Genomic DNA, 9,775 nt, shown 5'->3' with positions numbered 1-9,775 from the left:
TAATAATAATAATAATAATAATAATAATAATAATAATAATAATAATACATATTCACAGTAGTTTTTAAATATTTTAAATTTTCTAAATATAACTATATTATTATTGTTACTATTACTATTATTTTTTTCTCCTAATATTTTTGTTCTGTGTTAAAGGATGGGCAGATGGGCAGCCAGACCCCTTCATGAAAGGGGGTTATATCATGAAATAAATATTCAACTATACTGTAAATGTTTACACTCAGTAAATACTCAAACTGACCCTTTTATTAACATCATTAACTTTTCTTATGAAATATTAAACCAGGCCGGTGGAAGGGAGGTCGTCTTCCAATCAGAACATCTGGGGCTTGATCCCGATCACCTGCAGGTCACTGAAGTGTCACTGCACAACAGGATGCTCCACTGTATTTTCATTTAGCCTTTATTTATCCACGTAGTCTCATTGAGCCACGAGAACTCGTTTTCAAGAGAGACCTGTTTAGGGAGCAGATGGGGGGTTAAGGGCTTTGCTCATGGGCCCAGAGTGGGGCAAACGAGGATGGGGGCTTCACCTACCCCACCCACAATTTTTTTGATGTTGTCGGGGCCGGGGCGTGAACCGGCAATCTTCGGATCACAGGCCCACCTCTCTAACCTCTGCGCCACCACTCCCCCATACCGACACGTATACATATGTGTGTACACATGTATATATATGTATACCAACATATGGGTGAGAACATGAATGTGCTGTGTAAAATATTTATGATAAATAGCTCTGTATGAATCTGTGTTTGTGAATGGGTGACTGAGACACATTGCAAAGTTCTTTGTAGAACATATTACAAATAATTGTATGAACTCAAACCATTTACCATTAAACTTGGTTTAAACTGGGTTTCAGGGTTATACACAGAGGAACAGCAGCCCCATCTACTGGAAACAACCATTAAAAACGATAATCTCCACACTCTCCAAACTGCCTGGTGAAGTTTGTTGTACTAAGAAGAGTTGCATTTCATCGCTTGTGTTTTGAGACTAAATTTCAGCATCCACAAGCCCACGTGCACCGAATGTCTCAAGCAAAGAAGCAGTAATTCCTCAGTGTAAGAGTTCATGTTACACATAAATTGAAAATGATCTGAACCACTTCTCTACTGTTCCAACATGTTGATTTAAAATCCTTCATCACTTATGTGGAAACACATTTTATTATTTTAAATACTTTTTAGTTGTTTCCTCCTTCAGCAACTGCTTGAGCCGAGTCTGAACAGTGATCCATGCTGGTCAAACTAAAATGAGCCAAATCTTTTTTTAATATAAACTCTTGTTTAGGATGAGCTTTAAGGAAGTCCAAATATTTGAGCTAAAGGGAATATTTGCTTCAAACCCAGACCTGAACAGATGAGCTGCGTGTTTTAAACTCCAGTGTGTACTTTTAACATGGTGAAGGCTACTAACACTCGCACCAAACCAGGAAACCAATCATTTTTAGCAATTAGTAACATAATGTTTGAATAGAAGAAATTAAAATATGATTTATATGATTTCTTTAAAAGGAATGACGATTTTAAACTAGAAATAAATGCAGCATTAGGAGAAAAAATCCTATCAAGAAATGCTGAACACATTTATTAAACATTTACAGCTATTTTATTTTTTTATTTGAAATATGTTTAAACATTTGCTGTAAATATGTGGATGTATTGCTTTTTTTTATTTATCTAAAGCTGACATCCAAAATGGTCCTCTCTTATGAGCCAAGAGACCTCAGATGTTGTCAAGATACAAAATGAAATAGAAAAGCGTGTTTCATGATTTAAAGGAGAAATTCAGACATTTATAAACAAATTATATCTCATCTGGGATGTAGGTTGGGAGCAACATCAGACCTGTATTCAGGCTTTCCATCACAAAAGGGCAGAGAGTAGACCAAGTTCAAAAACCTCAGAGCAACACATAGAACAGCCAATTAGTAAAGTTCTCTATCTAAGGAATCCAGCAGACAAGTTGAATCTTGGCTTCGTCACAGTCTCCCATCCTGAGCAAGTACAGTGGCAACAGTGGAAAGAAAAAACTCCCTTTTAAAAGGAAGAAACCTCCAGCAGAACCAGGCTCAGGACAAGAGTCCATCTGCTTTGACCGGCTGGTTTGAGAGGACAGGAAGGAGAGACAGACAAACACAGAATGGTAGGTCCAGGTGTATCTGAAAGACAAAAAAACACATGTTAAGGATAGAAAAATAATTACAAATACAAAACAGGTTGAGCAGAGTAAGTAAAGACAGAAGTAGAGTGAAAAGTGTGGTCAGTTTGTCCTCCAGCAGTCTAAGCCTATAGCAGCATAACTAAGGGACAGCTCAGGAAACCCAGGCTGACCCTAACTATAGGATTTAGCAAAAATGAAAGTCGTAAGCCTAGTTTTAAAACTGGATAATGTGTCAGCCTCACAGACAGAGATTTGAAGTTGGTTCCACAAGAGAGGAGCCTGATAACTGAAAGATCTGCCTCCCATTCTGTTTTTGTAAATTCTAGGAACCACAAGTAAACCTGCAGCCTGAGAGCGAAGTGCTTGTTAGGAAAATATGGAACAATAAGATCTGTAATATAAGATGGAGCTAGGTTGTTGAGAGCTTTGTAGGTTAGAAGTAAGATTTTGAATTCTATTCTGGATTTGACAGGGAGCCAATGGAGAGAAACTAAAACTGGAGAAATATGATCTCTCCTACTAACTCCGGTTAAGACTCTGGCAGCAGCATTTTGGATCAACTGAAGACGTTTTAAAGAAGTATTTGGACATCCAGATAATAAATCACTGCAATAGCCCAGTTTAGACGTGACCAATGCATGAACCAGTTTTTCTGCATCATTTTTAGATAAGATGTTTCTACTACTGTACTAGATCTCTACAATTATCACATTCATACACCGATGGACACAAATCAGAGGCAATGAGAGATTCAGTGTCTTGCCCAGGGACACAATCAAACCCCCGACTGCTCTAACCACTCAGGCATAGCCACTCCAAATTCATTCAACCTTTATTTATACAGGTTAGCCTCATTGAGCCTCGAGGACTCAATTACAAGAGAGACCTGCTTTAACAAAGAACAATGAAATGATTGGATAATCTGAAAATGATAACTCATTATTGAACTGTTCCTCGTTGTGGCTTTGCTACCGGTGGTGAAAGTTTTCAGTCATCCAGGACACGGATATTAGTAGTTCATTCAAAGGCAATTTGACTTCTTTTTGTTTTGATTTAAAACATTAATTAAAAACACAAAATTAAACAGCACAACTAAATTGCAGATCAATTTTACAGTCTACCATTGTGTTGTGGCTGAGTGGTTAGAACAGTCATCCTGCAATGCGAGTTGGGGGTTCAAATCCACCAGCAGTCACATCGAAGTGTCCCTGGGCAAGACACTGAACCCCTCATAGCCTCTGATGTGTGTCCCATCAATGTATGAATGTGATCTAAAGCTCTGATTCATCTCTTTAGAATGATTTGTTCAATTATCTTTGTAGAGATCTAGTAGAGTGATGTATGAAAGGGTAAATGAGGCACAGATTGTAAAGTGCTTTGAGTATCTTGAAATAAAATAGAAAGGCGCTATATAAGTACAGTCCATTTACAAATGAATAATTTGTATTTGTAATTCTTTCTATCTGAACAGGTGCTATTTGATTTTTTTTTATCTTCCCTTCTAGAACATGCTTGCCTCCATTTTTAACCTGTGTCCGTCTCTCCTTTCTGTCCTCTCAAACCAGCCGATCAAAGCAGATGGACACTTGTCCTGAGCCTGGTTCTGCTGGAGGTTTATTCCTTTTAAAAGGGAGTTTATCCTTTCCACTGTGGACTTTATGCTTGCTCATGATGGGAGACTGCAATGAAATGAAGACTCAACACATCAGCTGACTGCCCTCCTTAGAAAACTTTACTAATTGGCTTTTCTATGTATGTGAATGCTTCTGTTCCGTGCCCTGAGACAACTGTGTTGTGACTTGGTGTTGTATAAATAAACTGAATTAAATTAGCAGGAGACTAACGGTCCCTCTAACTAGGACATAAGAAAATAAGGAAATAATAAGGAAATAAGAACAATTAAAGCTGCAAGCAGCATTGGAGGCCCTGGCAGCAAAGCTCCGCTCTGGCCTTCCGGCGACCATGGGAGCTCCAGCTAGTCCACCCATTGCGAACGCTCTTGTGCCAATCCCACACGTGTTCACCACCGGGCGCATTTCCCGAATCTTCGACATCACCTTCCGTCCATGTGGTTACGTCCAGCTGCAGGTCTTACAAGTATGGGCGAAATCTGACCTTCCAGACAGAAGTTATGATGACTTCCTGTTTTGTTGTGAATGGTTGACGAGCACTTCCTTTATGCTTTTCAACATGTCATGTGTAGTAATCAACAGTTAGCGAACAAAGTTTCAGTCTAATATCTTATACAGTGTGACGCTGAAGTGTCATCCAACAATCAACCATTTTGTCTCTGAGTAGGTGGGGCTTAAGTGATGTCATGCTTCAACAATACCAATGTGTGTAGAAGTGCTCACTGATTATGCACAATAAATCTTGCGCATATCAGATTACGTGTCACTGAGATATAACTGTTGGAATAATCTAGGGGACGCACTGGAGTCAAAAGTTAAACAACAATACCAATGTGTCTAAAAGTGCTCACTGATTACGCACCAAAAATCTGGTTTAGATCGGATGATGTACAAACTGGATTCCAAAAAAGTTGGGACAATAAACAAATTGTGAATAAAAACTGAATGCAATGATGTGGAGATGGCAAATGTAATATTTTATTTGTAATATAACATAGATGACAGATCAAAAGTTTAATCTGAGTAAATGTAACATTTTAAAGGAAAAATATGTTGATTCAAAATTTCACAGTGTCAACAAATCCCAAAAAAGTTGGGACAAGTAGCAATAAGTGGCTGGAAAACGGAAATTGAGCATATTACAAACAGCTGGAAGACCAATGAACACTAATTAGGTCAATTGACAACATGATTGGGTATAAAAAGAGCTTCTCAGAGTGTCAGTGTCTCTCAGAAGCCAAGATGGTAAGAGGATCACCAATTCCACCATTGTTGCGCAGAAAGATAGTGCAGCAATACCAGAATGGTGTTACCCAGCGTAAAATAGCAAAGACTTTTAAGTTATCATCATCAACCGTGCATAACATCATCAAAAGATTCAGAGAATCTGGAACAATCGCTGTGCGTAAGGGTCAAGGCTGTAAAACTCTACTGGATGCTCGTGATCTCCGGGCCCTTAAATGTCACTGCACCTCAAACAGGAATGCCACTGTCAAGGAAATAACAGAATGGGCTCAGGAATACTTCCAGAAAGCATTGTCAGTGAACACAATCCACCGTGTCATCTGCCGTTGCCTGATGAAACTCTACAGTGCAAAGAGGAAGTCATTTATTTATTTAGCTTATTTAAGACTAAGTTCTAGAATTATGCCGCTCAAGGTGGCTGCATGTTGGAGCAGCTCTGTTAATTTCATTCTGAGATTTTGCTTTTGGAAACTTTAATTCCTCTTTTTCTGGATGTAAGTCACATTTTTTTGGATGATTGTTTCCTCTGGTATCTGATGCTGTGCAGCTGGAAGAATTTTTACTGAAACTTTTTTTTAGTTTTGGGCATTTGGTATGATGCGTAACCATGGCAACAAGGCAGTTTTCTACAACCAACAGCAGCTGATTAACATCTCAAAAGCTCAAATAATATCTCAACTACAGCCCAAAATCTCAAGTGAGTTGAAAAGGATGTTCTGTGGATGCATTCTCATCTACCTGCCAGCTGTGCTTGAGTGTCTGACCACTGAGACCATGGAACTAGCAGGAAACACGGCTCATGACAGTGGAAGGACAGGATTGTCCCTCGGCACCTACAGTTGGCTGTCCGCAGCGACGAGGAGCTCAGCAGACTGCTGGGAGGAGTGGCCATCACTGTGGGAGGAGTTCTGCCCGGCATTTGGGCGGTCCTACAGCCCAGGGGAACTGAGAGGCCAGCCGAGTCCGAGTGGACGGATCGAACGGCATCTGCAGCCAGTTTCTTAAGATCCACTGTGGGATGGACTTTTACAAGAGATCCTTCCTGTCTACAGCCATCAGCATCTATAACATCTCTTAATGAAACGAGGATAACGAGTTACAACAACAAATAATTTCCCTTTGGGATTAATAAAGTATTTTTGAATTGAATTGAATTGAATTTCTAAGCAAGCTCCACAAGCTCAGACGTTTGCACTGGGCCACGGGTCATTTAAAATGGAGTGTGGCAAAATGGAAGACTGTTCTGTGGTCAGATGAGTCACGATTTGAAGTTCTTTATGGAACACTGGGACGCCATGTCATCCGGACCAGAGAGGACAAGGATAGCCCAAGTTGTTATCAACACTCCGTTCAGAAGCCTGCATCACTGATGGTATGGGGTTGCATGAGCGCTTGTGGCATGGGCAGCTTGCATGTCTGGAAAGGCACCATTAATGCAGAGAACTATGTTCAGGTTCTAGAACAACATATGCTCCCATCTAGACGTCATCTCTTTCAGGGAAGACCCTGCATTTTTCAACACGATAATGCCAGACCACATTCTGCAGCAATCACAACATCATGGCTACGTAGGAGAAGGATCCGGGTACTGAAATGGCCAGCCTGCAGTCCAGATCTTTCACCTATAGAGAACATTTGGCGCATCATAAAGAGGAAGGTGCGACAAAGAAGGCCCAAGACGATTGAACAGTTAGATGCCTGTATTAGACATGAATGGGAGAGCATTCCTATTTCTAAACTTGAGAAACTGGTCTCCTCTGTCCCCAGACGTCTGTTGAGTGTTGGAAGAAGAAGGGGGGATGCCACACAGTGGTAAAAATGGACTTGTCCCAACTTTTGTGGGATTTGTTGACGCCATGAAATTTGGAAACAACAGATTTTTCCCTTAAAATGATACATTCTCTCAGTTTAAACTTTTGATCTGTGTTCCATTCTGAATAAAATATTAGATGTTGGCACCTCCACATCATTGCATTCAGTTTTTATTCACAATTTGTTTAGTGTCCCAACTTTTTTGGAATCTGGTTTGTATTACTGAGATATAACTGTTGGAATTATATACGGGGCACTGGATTCAAATGTTAAAGAACATTACCAATGAGTATACAAGTGCTCATTGATGACGCCCCAAAAAATCTGGTTCAGATCGCATGATGTATCACTGAGATATAACAGTTTGAATAATCTAGGGGGCGCACTTGAATCAAATGTTTAACAACAATATCGATGTGTCTAGATTAGAACTGCTCACAGATGACACGCCAAAAATTTGGTGCAGGTTGGATGATGTATCACTGAGATATAACTTTAGGAATAATGTAGGGGGCACTATAGAGGCTATTGGCAACTTATCATGGATTCCTGTTCAAATGGTGGATAATGATCGATCATAGTGATTTTGGTGCACCTCGGCTCAAATCTGTGCAATTTAGAGCCAAATGTATTGCAACGGCGTCACTTCTTAATTCGTTACACCGCCACACCCCATCCTCCAGCTAAAAGTGTTTGTAATTTAAATCAAGTCAGACCAACTTGTTATATGTCTTCTAACACAGGATCATCCTGATTAGGTCAATGGTGTCAAAGAGGGAACCTTCCAAGTTAAAAAAAGAGACTACCTGTTCTGAGGGGGCGGGGCTTTGATGACATCAAAATATGTCCTCAGTGGATCGTCGGGCATCCATCAGGGATGAGTCATGCCAAGTTTCGTGCATTTCGGTCTTACAATGTGAAAGTTATAGTGTTTGGAAATTTATTGCGTGAAGCGAAACTTTGAGGCCTGGCCACGCCCCTTTAACATATACGAAAATGCAAGCTTTAGATAACTTTTGCTCTCCAATGTCTTAAAGGCATATCAACCAAATTTGAATTCAAATTCAAATTCAAATTCAAAAATACTTTATTAATCCTAGAGGGAAATTAAATGTTGTTGTAACTCATCATTCTGGTTTCATTAAAGAGTTGTTATAGATGCTGATGGCTGTGGGCAGGAAGGATCTCTTGTAGCGGTCTGAAGGCAATCTTTCAAAATTCCTAGGAGGAGTTCGTTAAAATTCACAATTAAAAATGCCCAAAAATGGCCCTTTGACCCAAAATGGCCGACTTCCTGTTGGTGTTGGACCAGGGCTCCAAGACACTTTTTCATAGGTCCTGAGAAGATACAGATGTTCACCGATTTTCAGAATTATCGGTCAAAAAATGCCTGGGGGCTGAGGTTTTAAATTATTCTAAGGGGCGCTGTGGAGGCTATTGGCCAGTTATCGTGGCCTCCTGTTCAAGGGGTGGATAATGATTGATCACACTGATTTTTGTGCACCTCGGTTCAAAACTGTGGAATTTAGAGCCAAAAGTATGGCGAGGGCGTTACGTCTTACTTCTCCACTCCGTGCCGTCCACATGCTCCACCCAAAACTATCAGTGTTGGAAAGCAAGTTACACCAACATGTCTTCGGTCACTAGACACACTATCATGCTGATCAGGTGACGGGTCAGATAGGTATCGTTCAACGTAAAACTTTATACTTCCTGTTGTAAGGGGGCGTGCCTTAAGTGATGTCACAATTTGACCATTCAGTCTTGCAGGGGACCGGATGTGGATCAGTCACTAAAGGTTTGATGACTCAGACAGTTTTCATGTAGGAGCTATTAGCGTTTCGTTTTTCATGGCGAGATGTCAAACTTTGAGGTCTGGCCCTGCCCCTTCAGCATGCTCCAAAATGAACCGTTTAGATAACTTTGTGGCCCCCATGCCTTTTGACCAAAATGGCCAAGTTTGAAACCGATTGAGCAAAATCCCTAGGAGGAGTTTGTTCAAATGCGGAGGCTGTAAACAGCCAAAAATGTGTGAAAATTGGGCCGGCATTCCAAAATGGCCGCCTTCCTGTTTATCATACAACGTTGGTGCCAGAGGGTTTTCTGTGCATCTTGGGGAAATGGCCAAGTGTACCAAATTTCATGTTTCTATGACAAACTAAGGTTGGAGGGTATTTTGAAAATTTCTAGGTGGCGCTCTTGATCTGTTTCTGTTGCAATTTTTACCACGCCCTTAAAATACGTAATTTTTCACCAGTCCTGATGAGTCTGCCAAATTTGGTGACTTTTGGGATATGCTAAGGCCCTCAAAATGACAATTCATTTGGCGGAAAAAATTGCAGCTTGGGCCTGAACAGAGCGATTACAATAGGCCTTTGCAGCGCTTCACTGCTCGGGCCTAAAATTTATTTTTCCCCTCTGCCATGACAGTCCTCAACAGGATCCTCTGTCAGGATAACCTCACATGACAAAACAACCATTCCTTGTTGCAATGTTTTAATGCATGCATTTTAGAGTATTTTTATTGTTTTCATGGTTTGTAAAGTTTATATTTATTGCATTTAATTTGTTCTGTGTTGTATTTATAAGCCAGATGTGAAAGCCAAGTCTTCATTTCATGAAGCACTATGGACATTAAAGCTGATGCAACTGAACTCCGAGTAAGTTCAGTTGGAGGCAACTGGACCTTTTAAATTTTCTAAAAACCTTTTGCTTCCTGATTGAAAAACAGTAAGAGCAAAATGCCTTAATAAAAACCAAAAAGAAGTCAAATTGCTTTTGAATGAACTAATAAGGATCACTGTGTCCTGGATGACTGAAAACTTTCACCAACATATAACCCATGGTAGCAAACAACAAAGTCCATGCTCAATAATCCAGGTATAAAATCCAACATT

The sequence above is a fragment of the Nematolebias whitei genome, chromosome 13 (genome assembly GCF_014905685.2).
Source record: "Nematolebias whitei isolate Nwh7 chromosome 13, NemWhi1, whole genome shotgun sequence".
In the NCBI taxonomy this organism is placed as follows: Eukaryota; Metazoa; Chordata; class Actinopteri; order Cyprinodontiformes; family Rivulidae; genus Nematolebias; species Nematolebias whitei.
This window is presented reverse-complemented; position numbering follows the sequence as displayed.